Source organism: Stegostoma tigrinum, chromosome 4 (genome assembly GCF_030684315.1).
Source record: "Stegostoma tigrinum isolate sSteTig4 chromosome 4, sSteTig4.hap1, whole genome shotgun sequence".
Lineage (NCBI taxonomy): Eukaryota > Metazoa > Chordata > Chondrichthyes > Orectolobiformes > Stegostomatidae > Stegostoma > Stegostoma tigrinum.
The window spans coordinates 22,656,664-22,675,276 of record NC_081357.1 but is presented as its reverse complement, the minus strand read 5'-3'; the positions used below and the strand labels follow the sequence as shown (position 1 = coordinate 22,675,276).

The following is an 18,613-nucleotide window of genomic DNA, read 5'->3' as shown; positions in this document are numbered from 1 at the left end:
ATTCCTGAATCTTGTTTTCCTTAACTTTCATCCTCACAGGAACATGCTGGTCCTGAATTCTGATCAACTGGCCTTTAGAAGGCTCCCAAATATCCTAAAAAGATGTACCAGCCCAGAATCAATTTTTCCAGTTCCTGCCTCATATTGTTGTAAATATCCTTCCCTCAGTTTCGTATTTTCATCCAAGGATCAATCTCATCCTCATCCATAACTATCTTAAAGCTCAGTAAATTATGATTGCTGTTCCCAAAATGCTAGCCTACTGAATCACTTGGCCAGGCTTATTTCTCAATACCAGGTTTTGTACGTACCCTTCCCAAGCTGGAATGCCTACATCTATTTCAAGAAGCCCTGCTGAATGCACCTAACAAATTCTGCCTCCTCTTAGCCCCTGAAGAAGTTAAAATCAACCAGTACAACAATGTTGTTGTTTTTACATCTTTCTATGATCGGCTTATGCTTTCTTTATCTCCCACTGGCTATTGGAAGAGTAATACTATCACCCTATCATAGTGATTGCACCTTTCTCATTCCTGAGTTTTACTCGTTAGATCTTGCTGGATGAGCCCTCCCAAGATGTTCTGTCTCACTGCAGCTGTGACATTCTCCTTAATCGGTAACACAACACCCCCATCTCTCTTACTTTCCTCTCTTTCAAGCCTGAGACATCTAAACCCTGGCATGTTGAGATGCCAGACCTGCCCTTCTCTCAGCCAAGTTTCTGTAATAGCCACAGCATCATAGTTCCATATACTAATCCAGACTGTAAGTCCATCTGCCTTACCTGTTATACTCATTGCATTGAAAAAAAACACAAATATCTCCTCATGTCGAGCAGGGTGTTATCGGCGAGACCAAACCCCCTCAAAATATTCAGAAAATAGTCTAGATGCTAACATTTTCTTATTTTAAGGATAAATGTAGGGTATTGCATTCCAGTTGCAACTCAATTGGTCAAATAACAGAATTTAAGCAAAACACACTTTATTCATCCACTATAATTAAAATACAACAAAAGAAGGGAGGAATTGAAATAACTTAACAGAATAATTGATGCAGTAACTATTACTAATTAACTTCCAAGATAGTAACATGCCATAAGCACACCCTTGACAAATGGTAAATTCAGAACACAGATTGTCTCATATGCAACTCCTATAGCAGGAAGAGAACCCCCAGATTTTGGCTGTAATTCAGACAGGGAAAAATAGCATTCACTTCTTCATGACATCAATAGGAATTGCTGAAAGCAAAAACTAAAAATCCCAGTTCGGTGGGAGCTTGACCACATCTATTCAGGCTGCTTCGATTGTTCTAGCTTTAACAAAAACCAAAGGTGTATCGAGCTGTTTACTCTGGTTCTAGTAGACTGCTCATCACCTCTCCTCAAAACAACCCAGGATAAAATACACCTCTTAGGGCCACTGTATTGACATGAGAGTCACAGTTTGTTTTACAATGTTCCTGTGAGGTAACTTGGGGTGTTTGACTACTTTAAAGATGCTATATAAATGTAAATTATTATTGATGATGGGCATGGTTGTTGTTGATTTGAATGATTTATTTTGTGGACTCTTTGGTAGAAAAAAGTGGGTGTTAAATGATCAAACTGTGTCCTGGCACCAGGCATTACAGACACAGGCCAACAGTTTGGACCATGTGGTCAAAATTTATTTTGGAATTATCTGCCTCCCACAGATTGCTGGAGTGTAAATATGCTGCACAATTCACATAAAAATGCACATTAAATTCTGTATATGTTTGTAGTAAAGTCCCTAAGCCTTCCCTTTTGAACTAATTCTTTGGGCTCCCCATCAAATTTTGTGCAATCGAATGGAGCAATATGTGCTCATTCAGAAAGGAAAGTGCAGGGAATGAGATGACAATTTAATTTCCTGCTGCCTGAAAGGGACACTTCAGTCAGTTAAAGCATGAAAAATATAGTTCAGGAATGAGCTTGTAAGCCAAAGTAATAATAGGATACAGCAAGGTGCTTAATTTTAAATGGGTTATTCTGCTGAAAAAAAAATATACATTAAGCCAAATTTCTTCTGGTAATGAGAAAATAAAAATCATAAAACGTTGCAGCATAATAGGAAGTCATTAATCCCATTGTACTTGTGTGGGCTTTTCAACAATGCGACTCAATAATCTTGCTAAGCTCGCAAAGATGCGAAATATTAAATCTACACAGATTTTGGATAAATCACAGTTAATCTGGCAAGATTAGGATTTGAGGGTGTTTTAATCAAGAGCTCTGGGTAGCCATCGTGTGTGTACTCTGACCATTTAGGTCCAAAAATAGAACATAGAACATAGAACACTACAGCGCAGTACAGGCCCTTCGGCCCTCGATGTTGCGCCAACCTGTGAAACCAAACTGAAGCCCAACTAACCTACACTATTGCATTATCATCCATATGTTTATCCAATGACCATTTAAATGCCCTTAAACTTGGTGAGTCCACTCTGTTGCAGGCAGGGCATTCCACGCCAATTTAAGATCCCCTTTCCCATCACCGCTGGCTCTAATGCAGTGACAAACAGGGACTCACCCTGGAGCGACCACAGCAGGCAAACTCTGGCATGTTTGTTGCCTCCGGATTACTGCCTGAGCCACATGCCAATTGGCACAGGGAAAAGAAAGTTAGGGAAGTAAACACGTGGCTAAGGGATTGGTGAGGGAAAGCGGGATTCCATTTCATGGGGCATTGGCATCAGGTTTGGAACCGGAGGGATCTGTACCATTGGGACGGTCTCCACCTGAACCGATCTGGAACCAGTGTTCTAGTGAAAAGGATAAATAGGGTGGTCAGTAGGACTTTAAACTTCTGAGTCAGGGGTAAGGGAAAGTGAAAGAGACAGGGAGTATGGAGTTAAATGGAAAGATAAGCAACAGGATAGCATGTGTACAGGTGGATTTAGGCTCGAGGCAGACTAGGAATACAGCAAAAAGGAAGGATAGCTTAAGACATCTTGGGATTACCAACCTCTCTAATAATGATAAGAAAGTTAGCATTAAGGCACTTTACCTAAATGCTCGTAGTATTCACAACAAAGTAGATGAATTAACAGCACAAATCCTCTTGAATGATTATGATGTGGTAGGCATCACAGAGATATGGTTGCAGGGAGTTCAGGACTGGCAGTTAAACATCCAAGGATTCACAACATATCGAAAAGACAGGGAGGTGGGCAGAGGGGGTGGGTTGCCTTGTCTGTTAAGAATGGAATTAAATCTACAGCATTAAATGACATAGGGTCAGAAGATGTGGAGTCTGTGTGGGTGGAATTGAGGAACCACAAAGGCAAAAAAACTATAATGGGAGTTATGTACAGACCTCCTAACAGTGATCAGGACCAGGGGCGCAAGATGCACCGGGAAATAGATAGGGCATGTCAGAAAGGCAAGGTCACAGTGATCATGAGGGACTTCAATATGCAGGTGGACTGGGTAAATAATGTTGCTGGTGGATCCAAAGAAAGACAATTCATGGAATGTTTGCAGGTTGGCTTTTTGGAACAGCTTGTGATGGAGCCCACAAGGGAGCAGGCTATTCTGGACTTAGTGCCATGTAATGAGCCTGACTTGATAAAAGACCTTAAAGTAAGGGAACACTTAGGAGGCAGCGATCATAATAGAGTTCAGAGTTCAGTATGCAGTTTGAAAGAGAGAAGGCAAAATTGGATGTAATGGTGTTACAGTTAAATAAAGGTAATTACAGGGGCATGAGAGAGGAATTGACGAAAATCGACTGGAAGCAGAGCCTAGCGGGGAAGACAGTAGAGCAACAATGGCAGGAGTTTGTGGGTGTAATTAAGGACACAGTACAGAGGTTCATCCCAAAGAAAAGAAAGATTATCCGGGGTGGGATTAGACAGCCATGGCTGACAAAGGAAGTCAGGAAATATATCAAAGAAAAAGAGACAGCCTACAAGGTGGCCAAGAGCACTGGGAAATCAGAAGATTGGGAAGGCTGTAAAAACAAACAGAGGATAACAAAGAGAGAAATAAGGAAGGAGAGGATCAAATATGAAGGGAGGCTAGCTAGTAATATTAGAAATGATAGTAAAAGCTTCTTTCAATACATAAGAAACAAACAAGAGGCAAAAGTAGACATTGGGCTGCTCCAAATTGATGCTGGAAAGCTAGTGATGGGAGATAAGGAAATAGCTGAAGAACTTAACAAGTACTTTGTGTCAGTCTTCACAGTGGAAGTCGTGAGTAGTATCCCAACAATTAGGAAGAGCCGGGGTCAGAGTTGAGTATGGTAGGCATTACAAAAGAGAAAGTGCTAGAAAAACTAAAGGGTCTAAAAATTGATAAATCTCCTGGCCCTGATGGGCTACATCCTTGAGCTCTGAGGGAGGTGGCTGAGGAAATAGCGGAGGCTTTGGTTGTGATCTTTCAAAAGTCACTGGAGTCAGGGGAAGTCCCAGATGATTGGAAAATTGCTGTTGTAACTCCCTTGTTTAAGAAAGGATCAAGATAAAAGATGGAAAATTATAGCCCCATTAGCCTAACCTCGGTAGTTGGTAAAATTCTAGAATCCATTGTCAAGGATGAGATGTCTAAATTCCTGGAAGTGCAGGGTCAGATTAAAACAAGTCAGCATGGATTTAGTAAGGGGAGGTCGTGCCTGACAAGGCTGTTAGAATTCTTTGAAGAGGTAACAAGTATGTTAGACCAGCGAAACCCAGTAGATGTTATCTATCTAGACTTCCAAAAGCCTTTGATACGGTGCCTCACGGGAGCCTGCTGAGCAAGGTGAGGGCCCATGGTGTTCAAGAGGAGCTACTGGCTTGGATTGAGGATTGGCTGTCTGACAGAAGGCAGAGAATTGGGATAAAAGGCTCTTTTTCGGAATGGCAACCAGTGACGAGTGGTGTCCTGCAGGGTTCAGTGTTGGGGCCGCAGCTGTTCACCTTATATATTAATGATCTGGATGAAGGGACTGGGGGCATTCTGGTGAAGTTTGCTGATGATACGAAGATAGGTGGACAGGCAGGGAGTGCTGAGGAGGTGGGGAATCTGCAGAAAGATTTAGACAGTTTAGGAGAGTGGCCCAGGAAATGGCTGATGAAATTCAATGTGAGTAAATGTGAGGTTTTGCACTTTGGAAAAAAGAATACAGGCATTGACTATTTTCTAAACAGTGAGAAAATTCGCAAAGCAGATGTACAAAGGGATCTGGGAGTGTTGGCTCAGGATTCTCTAAAGGTTAACTTGCAGGTAGAGTCCGTAATTAAGAAAGCGAATGTAATGTTGTCGTTTATCTCAAGAGGGTTGGAATATAAAAGCAGCGATGTGCTTCTGATGCTTTATCAGGCTCTAGTTAGGCCCCATTTAGAATACTGTGTCCAATTTTGGGCCCCACACCTCAGGAAGGACATACTAGCCCTGGAGCGTGTCCAGCGGAGATTCACATGGATGATCCCTGGAATGGTAGGCTTAACATATGATGAACGGCTAAGGATCCTGGGATTGTACTCATTAGAGGTTAGAAGGTTGAGGGGAGATCTAATAGAAACTTACAAGATAATGTATGGTTTAGAAGGGGTGAACGCTAGGCGTTCAGCGGGGAGACTAGGACCTGTGGGCACAGCCTTAAAATTAGAGGGGGTAAATTTAAAACTGAAATGAGACGACATTTCTTCAGCCAGAGAGTGGTGGGCTTGTGGAATTCATTGCCACGGAGTGCAGTGGAGGCCGGGATGTTGGATGCCTTCAAGGCAGAGATCGACAAATTCTTGATCTCAGAAGGAATCAAGGGCTATGGGGAGAGTGCAGGGAAGTGGTGTTGAAATGCTCATCAGCCATGATTTAAATGGCAGAGTGGATTCGATGGGCCGAATGGCCTTACCTCCACTCCTATGTCTTATGGTCTTATGGTCCTGTTCTTGATTGAGGAACCCAGTGTCAGGGAAAAGTGGGGAGGGAGGTTTGTTGACGGTCAATCTCTGTCTTTGCTGGTGACACGCTTCCACAAACCTCCCTCTCAACCCCAACCCACGTCTCACTCCGCCCCCTCCCCCCAACCCCCAAACTCTTCCACTCCATCACTCTCACCTATGGACTGGGTCCCTCCTTGATCAGAGGCCTTGAATGGGTATAGTACCAGCAGTAGCCCCCAATGGTGCTGCTGAGTAGGGAAGGTGAACATCTCTTGGTGGGTGTGGAATCCCACCCAGCATCTTTGATCCCAGAGAAAGAAGGCCCTATCATCTCTATGGGCTCTGTACTTGGGACGGCACTACCAAGAGATTGTATTTGTCAGGGAAACTTGAACAGGCTGACCCTCTTGCTTTTTTTTTGTAGGCTATAAAAGCTTATGCAGGGGAAATATCTCGTGTCATGTAGTTTGAAACTCTAGGCAACAATTAGATGATTCATAAATGCTATAAGAAATTTAGAAGGATCTTGTTTTTGTGGTAAATGGTTAGATTGTGGAACTTGTCAGGGGGTGGGTGTGTGTGGTTGACATGAGCTGTGTGGATATAATGAATGATAAGCTGGAGGCACAAGAATAAGAAGATATATGGGGAGTGTTAAATGAAGAATAATGAAAGCACTAAAGTGGAGTTCAGGCAGCATCAGATCAGCCCTGATCCCAGTAATGAGCAGAATAGGATCTTGTGTTCAATTATCTTACTCCTGCTCTTATTTCTTATGTTGAAGACTCACAGATAGCATAAAGCAGATGGGCACAAAGGCTGGTTTCAGAACTGTATGCGCTACAGAATCTATTCCAATGATTCAGTGACCTCCTTTGAACTTCCACTGTAGATTCTAGCTAGCCATCCTTTGTCCTAAAATCGAGTGTGATTGGAAAGTATGGCAACTCTCTTGATCGTCTCTCTGAACTTCTTATACTTATTTTCAAAATGACAAAGTGAGGGAAGTTTTATTTGAGGAGACATAATGGATTGTCGCAGGGAATGCGATGTCCTGTATGTGAGGAGACTGTACCCAGTGGAGGAATGATACATCAGGAGAGTAACTCCTTCAACATGCATCTTCTGATTTCTAATACAGTAAGATTCAAGATCCTATTTTATACGGTAACCCCTTTTAATATCACAGATTTTTATAAATGAAAGATTTAATAGATCTCTGTATGAGTGTCTGAAAAGTCAACAGTTTCCTTTGGAAATCTAGGGACATGATAAGGCCATTCTGCCCCTTAAACATCTTCCACCATTCACTAAGTTCATTGCTGATTGGATCCATCTCTATTTACATGCACTCGTTACTTACCTAATAAAAAATTTATCAACTTCGGCTTTTTTCTTATTTCGAATTGATATTTTCCTTTTTTTTAACAGATGCCATTTTGTTGGGACTGCATAACTGTATTTCCAGACGCTGTGGGGAAAGAAAAGCTGTAAGATTTTGAACCATTTCAACACTTTTAAATAAATTTCTTTTAACCAAGGACTGAGGTTAACATTTTAGAACAAAGAACACAGAAAAGTACAGGCCCTTCGGCCCACGATGTTGTGCCAAACTTTTACCCTAAACCTAAGGTCTATCTAACCTCCACCCTTTCCTTATCCTATCATCCATATGCCTATCTAATAGCTGCTTAAATGCCCCTAATGAGGACGACTCCACTACCCTCTCCGGCAATGCATTCCACGCCCCGACCACTCTCTGAGTAAAGAACCTACCTCTGATGTCTCCCCTAAATCTACCTCCACTCACTTTATTGCACAAGATCCTGACGGAGCAAGGTCCTCGTCCGGTGGATGATTAGAGTTGACAGACCCGAGCAAACGGGACATATTGTTGCCCCCAACCATTTGAGCTTAGGAGCGTGCAGACTTGCTTGTCTGTGGCTCAGTGTTAAAACAAAGAGGCTGTTCCACATCAACCTGTAGGATTTTCTGTCCCATCAAGACAGACTCAATGCTGCCACTGTAGGCTGTTTGCTTCACACCAGTCACGTCCTACCCGCTGTGTGTGGACACCACTTTTAATTCCAGGCTTCACGCTCCAAATGTGGGCTCAGAGCCTGCCTGCTTGCACTGCGCTAACTGGCCAGGTCCAAATCTCTCCTCGCTGCTCCAGTCTCTAAGTTGCTTGTCACTCTGTCTGTTTTAACTGACCAGGACCTCTGGTCACGTTGTTGGCTGTGCATACTTTATAACAAAGTATTGAAATGTTTGATCAACCATGATCATATTTGGATAGCCTATTCATTGGGCTGAATGGCTCATTCCTGTTCCTATTGCTGGAACTTTCTTGGATTCCCAGAAATACTTCATTGTGAGAGAAATCTTTTCACTTTCTCCTGCTTAAATAAATAATTAAGGGACTGGAAATATGGAGCTGCTTGGGCATGCCGGATTTTAATTAGTGATGGGTCGAAGGGTTATGGAGAGTGGGGAGGAAAGTCAAGTTCAGGTCAAAATGAGATCAGCCAAGATCGTATTAATTGGTGGAGCAGGCTCATGGAGCTGAATGACCAACTTCTGCTCCTAGTTTTTATGTTCTACCAGGATTTTGAAAGGCCATTTTTTCTTTTTGGAAATAGTTCACTTTACAATTTGCCTGCAAATGACTGAAACGTCAAATAACTTTGGAAAGGGGCAAGCAAAGCTTTCAGGAAAAGTAAGGCATGAGATTTAAAGCTTTTATTTTGGACAAAGCTGATTTTGGAAGAGATGGGGCCTACATGCTGAAGGTTGCTTAGCAACACTCTTCTGGTGTCAGTTTCCATTTAACTAGGCCACCGGGGTGTATCACCATGAGGACACCAAGTCTACAGCTTACAATAAACAGCGATCTCTTCCCCGAAAACATGTGGAGAGCCCTTAAAGCAGGAGCAGCTGAAGAGGCCTCTCTCACAGTGAAGTATTTCCAGAGAAAGTTCTAGAAATAGGAACAGGAATACACCATTCAGCCCATTTATAAGTCATCCAATACAATCATAGCTGACTAGGTATTTAAATACTTATTACTCACTTATACTGTACACTACTGATAATCAAAATGTATCAATCTATACCTTAAATATACACAAAGAGTGAGTCTCTACAGCCCTCGTGGGTAGGGAATCCAAAAGGTTCATAACTCTGAATAAAAAAGGTTTTCCACCACTTAGGCCTAGGTGACATCACTCTAATTTTGAAACTGTCCCTCCTAATTCTAGACTCTGCAACTCAGGAAGCCTCTCATTTGCCCTATCAATCACTTTTAGTATTTTGTAATTTTCAATCGGATCACCTTTCATCCTTTGAAAGCCTCTAGAGTGTAGACCCAGTTGGCCAAATCTCTCTTCATCGAAGAGGTCTGCCATCCCAGGAACAAGTCTCGTGAACTTTTATTGTAGTCTCTATGTGGTAATCATATCCTCCCTGAGATAAGGTGACCAAGTCTGTGTGCACAGCAGTCCAAGTATGGTCTGACAATATCTGATTATCTCATACACCTTTGGAAGCTGAACTGTTACTTCTATGCAAAGATCTAAGTCTAACTGACTTTCTGTCTGAACTGAAGCCTGGTCTGAAATTTTTTCATGATTCTTCAGTGGCTTGCATTTCAATCTTGCCTGCAAGAAACTCAGGGAATGAAAATAAGTGATCTCATTTTATCCTATGAGATTGGACCCCTGAACTACAGAAGTGTTTTTTTTAAACCATAAACTTCTGCAGAGCTTTATTGTCTGTTCTATCATGTGAATGTGCTTGTTTCAGATTGTGAGGATAGCTTTAATACCTAAATATAACTTAGTTATTAATTGGTTTTATCCATGCCAATAGGACCTTCATGTGCTATTCTCAATATTGTGATCTTACAATAACTTGGTCTTCCTCTTAACTAATCCAAAATTCCTTTAGATTAAAAACCATTCAATTGCCCTATGTATTTCTTTTGCACTCACGGCAATATCTACCTCCGGTCTTTTTGTTCAGCTAAAGTTATAAACATATCTGCGGCTTTTTACTTGTGAATTTCCTTTTTGGACTTAATTGACCAAGCTGTACAAAGTTACATGGGTTTTCCTCTCAACATCCAGTTTTCTGAATGAATAGAATAGATTAGATTAGGTTCCCTACAGTGTAGAAACAGGCCCTTTGGCCCAACAAGTCCACACCGCCCCTTAAATCAAGTCCACACCGCCCCTTAAATCATCCCACCCAGACCCATTCCCCTACAACCCACACACCCCTGAACACTACGGGACAATTTAGCATGGCCAAAGCACCTACCCTGCCCATCTTTGGACTGTTGGAGGAAACTGGAGCACCCGGAGAAAACCCACGCAGACACAGGGAGAATGTGTAAACTCTGCACAGGCAGTTGCCTGAGGCTGGAATTGAACCTGGGTGCCTGGTGCTGTGAGGCTGCAGTGCTAACCACTGAGCCACCGTGCCGCCCCGGCACATGTCCCACCTTGTCAGAACAGAAAAAACACCTCAGCCTACAACTCTCACTGTCAATAATTTCCATTCTTACTTATATATAGAGGAGACCTTGGTCATTCCCAGCTATCTACTCTTTACCCTGGCTACCTTTCATCTCCATTCTATCCTTTTTGAATTTATGCGGGTGACAGAGAATAGGCTTAGGTTTATGGACTGACTCATAATTGTTAGCGATCACTGCAGCCGATCTAGCAGATATGGACCTTTGCTGCTCACCATGTGTTTTCATGATGGAAGGTAGTAAATTTTTAAAAGTCTCCCAGTGTATAACCTCTGTATAACTTCACAAGTGGTTTGGTCTTCTCATGCTTAAGTCCACCTGCTGAAGTTACCTTGTTTAGCCTTTTTAAAGTTTAATATAGGTTTGCCCAGGCTGCTTCCTTAAATTCCAGAACCCGCGCCAATATGCCTCCGGCACTAACTTGTAAGCGGACAATATTGCTTTCTTTACAACATCAAAATCCTAAGAAACCACCCCTGCCATAAATCTTCTGCACTTTATCTGTCAATTTACTCAGCATGAGCAATGCCTGGTCCCTTTTGTCCAATATATTTGCCTTGTGATTTTCTTAAATGGCACAAAGAATTCCTCCACGGCCCTTCCCTCAAATTTTGTTAGCGCCCATAAAAACTTAAAATATCCTTTTTGGACTTCAAATTCTGACTTCGATTCTCCCCACCAGGGCTTGAATCAGTATACAACACCATGTGTTCCAACAGTGCCATTTTCCCTTTCTCTTTGCACTTCTAATTCTAGTTTTCTCATGTTCATACTTCTCAATTTCATTTTCTTTTCTTTATCTTTGCCTGCTCTCTACTTGTCATTTTCTTCCACCCCTTCACTCTCTCCTCATGCTCAAGCCGCTTTAATTGTTACTGAATACCGCCTGATTTGAACATTTCACTCCAAGAAGCATCCAGCCTCTTTCTATTCCTTGTAAAACCCAAATGCTGTGTTAGTACCTCAATTACTCTACCTTTTTTTCTCTGCCAGACAATGCTACGTCCAGTTTAACCAACAAGTCAATCAAACTGGAGTCATCACAAAAGTTAATGATTTCCAAAACTAAACAAACGTTGCACAATTTACCTGATTTTCAGACTGAAGATAATACAATGCATGAGCAGATTTCTGTACTGAACAAGAATTATTATTTATCTTAATTAATTAGGTTCTAACTCCAGGTATATGGTTATAGCTGTCAGCTTATAACACTACAAATTAAAACTCTAATCTCCTTATAAACTCCTCCTTGCATGCATGCACAGTCAGACATAAACAGGGAAAGTTCTGATGGATGCAGGGAAACTGGGGGAGCATTCAGTCATCTTGTTTTACAAGATCTGTTGAGTGGCTTCTTACTGATCAGAAAGTCTCATCTCAGCTTTCATTTTCTGAAGACTTCCTCTAGTTTGTAAGAGGCACAGGGTGGCTGTTTCACTTATACAAAGCTTTTTGACTTATCGGTTAAAAGTCACAAAATATCTCAATTATATACATCAGCTAATGGAATGATAGGCTCTTCAATTTCGAAGTGGATTTTGGCTGCAGAGAATAGACACAGCTTCTGAGCTGGTGGAGATCTGGTCACTTCTCTCCATATCTCACTGCTGCTATCCCCAAGCGATTTAATTGTCTCAGAACGAACCCACAGGTCCTGGCAGGCAAAAAGGCCTCTGCCATTCATAACTGTTACTAGTCCATAAATCAATTAATCCCTTAACAATGCTTGCCATAAGTTTCAGGTTGTTTGCTTTTCAAACGTACAGCAATTCTTGCAAAACACTGATTTTACAAACAATTCTTTCTCATTTCAGTCTGCAACTTCAAAAAATGCAAAAATAAAAAGATGCATGTAAATTTGCATGAAAGGTATCCCTCAAAAAGAACAAGAACAATTAAATAAGCATGTACAAGGTGCTGGTGAGACCACATCTGGAGTACTGTGAACAGTTTTGGTCCCTTCATTTAAGGAGAGACATTATTTCATTGGAGGCAGCTCAGAGAAGGTTCATCAAGATGATTCCCAGGATGGTGGGATTGTGTTATGAGCAAAAATGAAACAGGTTGGGGGCAATTTACTGGCATTTAGAAGAATAAGAGGTGACCTCTTTGAAACATATCGGATTCTCAAGGGGATGGACATGATAAGTTCTGAAAGGCCGTTTTCTCTCATGGGAGAACCTAAGACCAGAACGGATAGCTTCAGAGTTAAGGGGCACCAACTTATGAATGAAATGAGGAGGAATTTCTTCTCTAAAGGTTGAGAGTCTTTGGAACTACTCGACACAGAGAGCTGTGAGGGCAGATTTCTTTGTGTATATTTAAGGCTGAGATAAATAGATTTTGAATTAGTCGGGAAAACACAGGTTATGGTGGAAGAGCAGGAAAGTGGATGTGAAGAATGTTGGATCAGCCATGATGCTATTGAAAAGTGAAGCAGGTTCAAGGGGCCACATGGTTTACTCCTCTTCCTATTTCTTGTGGTCTTATTGATAATTCATTTTGGTGATGCTGGTTGAGAGTTAATGGGGACACTAGGAAAACCCTTCTGCATTTATTCAGATGTTTATGTCTCTTAATGTTCATGTCCACTAATGCAGACAGGTGAGGCTACAGTAGAAATTCTCATTCATAAAACAACTGCTTTGGGAAAGCTACACTTCCTCAGTTGTCCAATGTGTTGTCATCTTTATAGGTGCTGATGTGGAAACATAGAAATGGGAGCCAGTCAGCCCCTCAAATGTGTTCTGGCATTCAATTAAATCATCCCTGACTTTTACCAGAACTCAATTTATACACCTTCATGCATTGAGGTAACTTTACCAAACTAATATCTGTTCACTGCTTTCTTGAAAATGTTAATTATGTCAGCTTCGACAAAATTTAACAGGAGACATTCCTGAGTTCCTCTGCCCATCCTGTGAAAAGGTTTTCCTGACTTTACTGCTGAATACGTCAAATTTTAAGATATTATCCTGTTGTACGACTTCTCCAGCAGATGAAAAAATGTAAAAACTGAAAGAACTGCAGATGCAGTTTCCAGGATTCTGGTCCTCCAGCTGCAGGAAAGATGCTATTAAACCAGAAAGGGTGCAAGAAAAAAGATTTACAAGGATGTTACTGAGACTGTAAGGGTTTGAAACGGACCTGAAGTGGTAACATTTTCAAGCAGAGGATGGTGTGTGTGTGGAATGAACTGCCAGAGGAAGTGGTGGTGGCTGGTACAATTACAACAATTAAGAGGCATCTGGGTGGGTATGTGAATCGGAAAGGTTCAGATGGATATGGGCCAAATTCAGGCAAATGGGGCTAGGTCAGTTTGGGATGTCTGGTCAGCTCGGATGAGTTGGACCAAAGGATCTGTTTCTGTGCCAAACAACTCTATGGCTCCTAAAAGATGTACTCTTCTCCAGCCCATGTTGACTATGCTAGATAGACGGATACTTGTTCATGCTCATTCACTGTGTCTTTGATGCTGTCTCCCAATAATCCAGAATTTTAAAAGCGCAACAGTACCAAGCCAGCTGACTACTAAATAAGTAAGCCTGATTAAAGTTAGCAATTCTATTTTGAAATGAAAAGGTTGCTGGGAGCAGTATCAGTCTGAAATATTGACAAATTAGGGCATGTAACACTTCAGATACACGATAAAAAGAATTTTTCAATGCAGCATCTTTAAAAATGACCATAGCAGATGGTAAACATAAATGTTCACAGATACTCATAGAGCTGTACAGCATGGAAACAGGCCCTTTGGTCCGACTCATCCGTGCTGATCACATATCCATGACCTAAAGAAGTGAGCCTCCAAAAGTTTGTGTTTTCAAATAAACCTGTTGGACTATAACCTGGTGTCGTGTGATTTCTGACCTTGACCAGATATCTGAAATTAATCTAGTCCTATTTGCCAGCATTTGGCCCATATCCCTCTAAACACTTCCTATTCAAATACCCATCCAGATGCCTTTCAGATGTTGTAATTGCACCAGCCTCCACTACTTCCCCTGGCAGCTCATTCCATACACGCATCACCCTCTGTGTGAAAAAGTTGCCCCTTAGGTCCCTTTTAAATTTCTTCCCTCTCTCCTTAAACCTGTGCTTTCTAGTTTTGGATTCTGCTATCCTGGGGAAATGATCTTGGCTATTCAACTTATCTATGCCCCCCCCGCCATGATTTAATAAACTTCTATAAGGTCACCCCTCAGCGTCTGACGATCCAGAGAAAACATCCCCAGTCTATTCAGCCTCTCTCTATAGCTCAAACCCTCCAACCCTGGCCACATCCTTGTAAATCTTTTCTGAGTGCTTTCAAGTTTCATAACATCTTTCCTCTAGCAGGGAGACCAGAATTTAATGCTGTACTCAAATAGTGGCCTAACCATTGTCCTGCATAGCCGCAGACCTCCCAACTCCTATACTCAATAGCCTGACAAATAAAAGCAAGTTTACCAGATCCCTTCTTCGGTACCCTGTTGACCTGTGACTCTAATTTCAAGGAATTATGAATCTGTGCTCCAAGGTCTCTGTGTTCAGCAACACTCCCCACGACCTTATCATTAAGTGTATAAGTCTAGCTCTGGTTTGTCGTTTCAAAATGCAGCGCTCATCTTTATTTAAATTAAACTTCCATCTGCCACTCTTAGCCCACTGGCTTATCTCATCAAGATCCTGTTGTACCCTGAGGTAACCTTCTTTGCTGTCCACAATGCTACCAATTTTGGTGTCATCTGCAAACTTACTAACCATACCGCCTATGTTCACTCCAAATCATTTATATAAATGATGGAAAACGGTGGACCCAGCACCAATCCTTGGGACACACTGCAGATCACAGGCCTATAGACTGAAAAGCCACCCTACACCACCGCCCTGTGTCTCCTTCCTTTGGACAGTTCTGTATCCAAATGGCTAGTTCTTTAAATCTGAAATATGGATTTCTGATTTGAAATTGGAAATCCAAAATATAAATAAAGAATGGTAGAGACATTAACCAAGTTAGGCAGAATCTGTTGAGGAGAGAAACACATGTAAATTTTTCAAATTAAGGACCTTTCAATCTTTCGTTCCAACTAATGCATAGTTTAGAAGTCAACATAAGTGGACGAATGGTGATGGATGTTTTTTGGGCACGCGTTAGCTCAGTTGGCTGAATGGTTGGTTTGCAATGCAGAGAGATGCCAACATCATGGGTTCAATTCCCATACCAGCTGGAATTACCATGAAGCCCCTTGCCCCTCACCTAAGGTTTAGTGACCTTTGGACAGTCAGTCATCTTTCTCACGAATGAGAGATCAACGCTATGGCAACTTTACCTTTTAATGTGTGTTTATTAAGGCAGCACTAAATGTAAAAAAGCCTTAAATTGAGTGAGAAACTAATTGTTCATTTATACAACTGTTTGGAAGAAAAGCTCATTTATGGGACACAGACTTCATTTGTTGGGCCAGTTTTTATTGGCCTTTCCCTGGTTGGCCTTGAGAAGGTGGTGGTGAGTTGCCCTCTTGAACCACAGCAGTCCTTTTGCTGCAGTTGGCTACCATGAGGGAGGGAGTTCCACATTTTTGACCCAGCGACAGTGAAGGATATATTTCCAAGGCAGGATGGTGAGTGGCTTGGAGGGGAAGTTGCAGGTGACGGTGTTCCATGTATCTACTGGTCTTGACCTTCTAGATAATAGTGGACTTGGGTTTGAAAGGTGTTGCCAAAGGAACCTTGGTGAGCTTCTGCAGTACATGTGCGACATGGTATGCACTGCACTTGATGGTGGAGAGACTGAATGGTCGTGGATGTGATGCCAATCAAGTGGGCTGCTTTGTCCTGGATGGTGGGGGTAATGGGAACTGCAGATGCTGGAGAATCTAAGATAACAAAGTGTGGGGCTGGATGAACACAGCAGGCCAAGCAGCATCTCAGGAGCACAAAAGCTGACATTTCGGGCCAAGATCCTTCATTAGAGAGCTCTCTGATGAAGGGTCTAGGCCCAAAACATCAGCTTTTGTGCTCCTGAGATGCTGCTTGGCCTGCTGTGTTCATCCAGCCCCACACTTTGTTATCTTGTCCTGGATGGCGTCAAGTTTCTCGAACGTTGTTGGAGCTTCACTCGTACAGGCAAGTGGGGAGTAATCCATTGCCCACTTGACTTGTGCCTTCTAGATGATGGACAGGCTTTGGGGAGTCGGGGTGAGTTATCATTATGATTCCAGCTGATATTGTTCCTGGGCAAGTCACATCCCAGTCTAAAACCTGGCTTGGTAGACTGTATTTCTTAATGTTGTTTGAATGATGGAATCATTCACTGAAACACAGGTATAGAACGTTGCCTGTAGATTTAGTTTTAACAATAATACAGAATTTTTACACTAAATAAATGAAGATAACTAGATTAACTATTTAAGTATTAGACACATTTAACGATTTTGAAACACAGTAAAAGTACAATCCCATTCATTCCAACAGCATCCCATCCTAATGATCAATAACCAGAGGGAATTCCCTTCTCTATCATTTAAAAAAAAACATTTGGGTAAGCATATGGTTGGAAAGGGGTAAGATGGATTTGGACCAAATGCAGGCAATTAGAGCTAGCTGAGTGGGCACCATGGTCAACATGAACTAGTTTGGGCTGAAAGGCCAGCTGTATTACACTAAGATTCTGTGACTATCAGAAAGATATGGATGCTTTGGAGAGGGTACAGAAAAGGTTTACCAGGATGTTGCCTAGTAAGGGGGAATTTAGCTATGAAGGAAGTTTGGATACAATGGGTTTATTTTCTCTGGAATGCAGCGGGGGGTGAGGGATGATCTCACAGAAGTTCATAAGATTGTAAATGGCATGGATAGAGTGGACAGTGTGAGACTTTTTCCCAGGGTGGAGGTGTCAATTATTTGGGGGCACACGTTCAAGGTGCTAAGAGTGGGGGCGGGAAATAAAAGAAATGTACGAGGCATGTTTTTCACACAAAGAGTGGGGTGTGCCTGGAATGCGCTGCCAGGGGAGCTGGTTGAAGCAGACACAATAGCGGCATTCAGGAAGTACCTGGACGAACACACAAACAGGAAGGGAGTAGAGAGATATGGATCCTGTAAGTGAAGGCAGTTTTAGTATGGAAGGACAAAATGTGTCAGTGCAGGCTTGGAGGGCCGAAAGGCCTGTACCCGTGCTGCATTGTTCTTGCGTCTTTGTTCTTCTATGGAGTGATTGTATTTGCCACCTGTAAGCTGTCAATTTTGATGCCAGAATTTGACACAAGATAAATTGGCTCTGTGAGTCTCCCACATTGTTCTTCCTTTTAGTGGTCAGTAAATATTAATTCTGTTTTCCCTCTCCTTCCAATCCTTTCTAGCGCTTGTGATAAACCTGTATAACATTATTATCATTTTTGGAATTCGGATTTGAATAAAAAAGAGACACATGTGGTTTGGTTTGTTCTGTGAAGAATCTTTGTTTTCAGAAAGCCATTTTAACAGTAACATAAATGTATCATTTTTGAGAATGCATGAGTCTACATTCACTTGTGTACCAGAGTATCTGAAATGGATTAATAGATAAACTGTTTAACTTATTGAGTATTTGATGCGCTGAGGCAATTAGTTTGGATTGAACTTCATAATATTTCTATTCAGAAGAACTCAGAGTTAATTTCAGAAGAGAACAATTATTGATTCTATGAGGAGAACCAAATTGTTTTGATCTGTTCAGAGCAGCCAGCTACCTCAAAAAAAGTGGTTTCTAGTCCATGAACATTCTAAGCCAGGAGAGTTTGGATAGAAATCTTCATGTTGTTAGAACTGAATATTTAGGCCGTCAGAACTGTGAGAGGTTCATGCCCATCCATGTCCGAAAGGAATTGTAAAATTGCTTCCACATTCCTAGAAACTGAAACTTAGGGAAACTAGTTCAGGAAATATTTTAGAAATTGAGAAAGGTGTCATGTTTCTCTGGGATTGAAACTCTGCAACTGATTCTGTTGGGGAACAGGTTGAAATTTTGCTTTGACGCTTCTGTTAAGAATTATCCTCCATGTACATACATGCACATACATTTTCTTTTCAATAAATTTTAAAATCTGCAGCCTTATGTGAATATGTTCCAGTGACTGATCATCTTATTAGCGACTGCATAATTAGATACAAAACAAAAACATAAATTTCTGGAAAAGCTCAGCAGGTCTGGCAGCA

At 41.7% G+C, this 18,613-nt stretch overlaps 1 long non-coding RNA gene across 1 annotated transcript in view; it reads left to right on the top strand.

The window, feature by feature from the left end:
• Positions 1-18,613, top strand: part of LOC132209565 (uncharacterized) — a 104,964-nt gene that overhangs the window by 36,663 nt on the left and 49,688 nt on the right. The window contains exon 2 of the long non-coding RNA XR_009445716.1: positions 7,327-7,385. This is a non-coding gene — a long non-coding RNA (uncharacterized LOC132209565). The remainder of the gene's footprint in view (positions 1-7,326; positions 7,386-18,613) is intronic.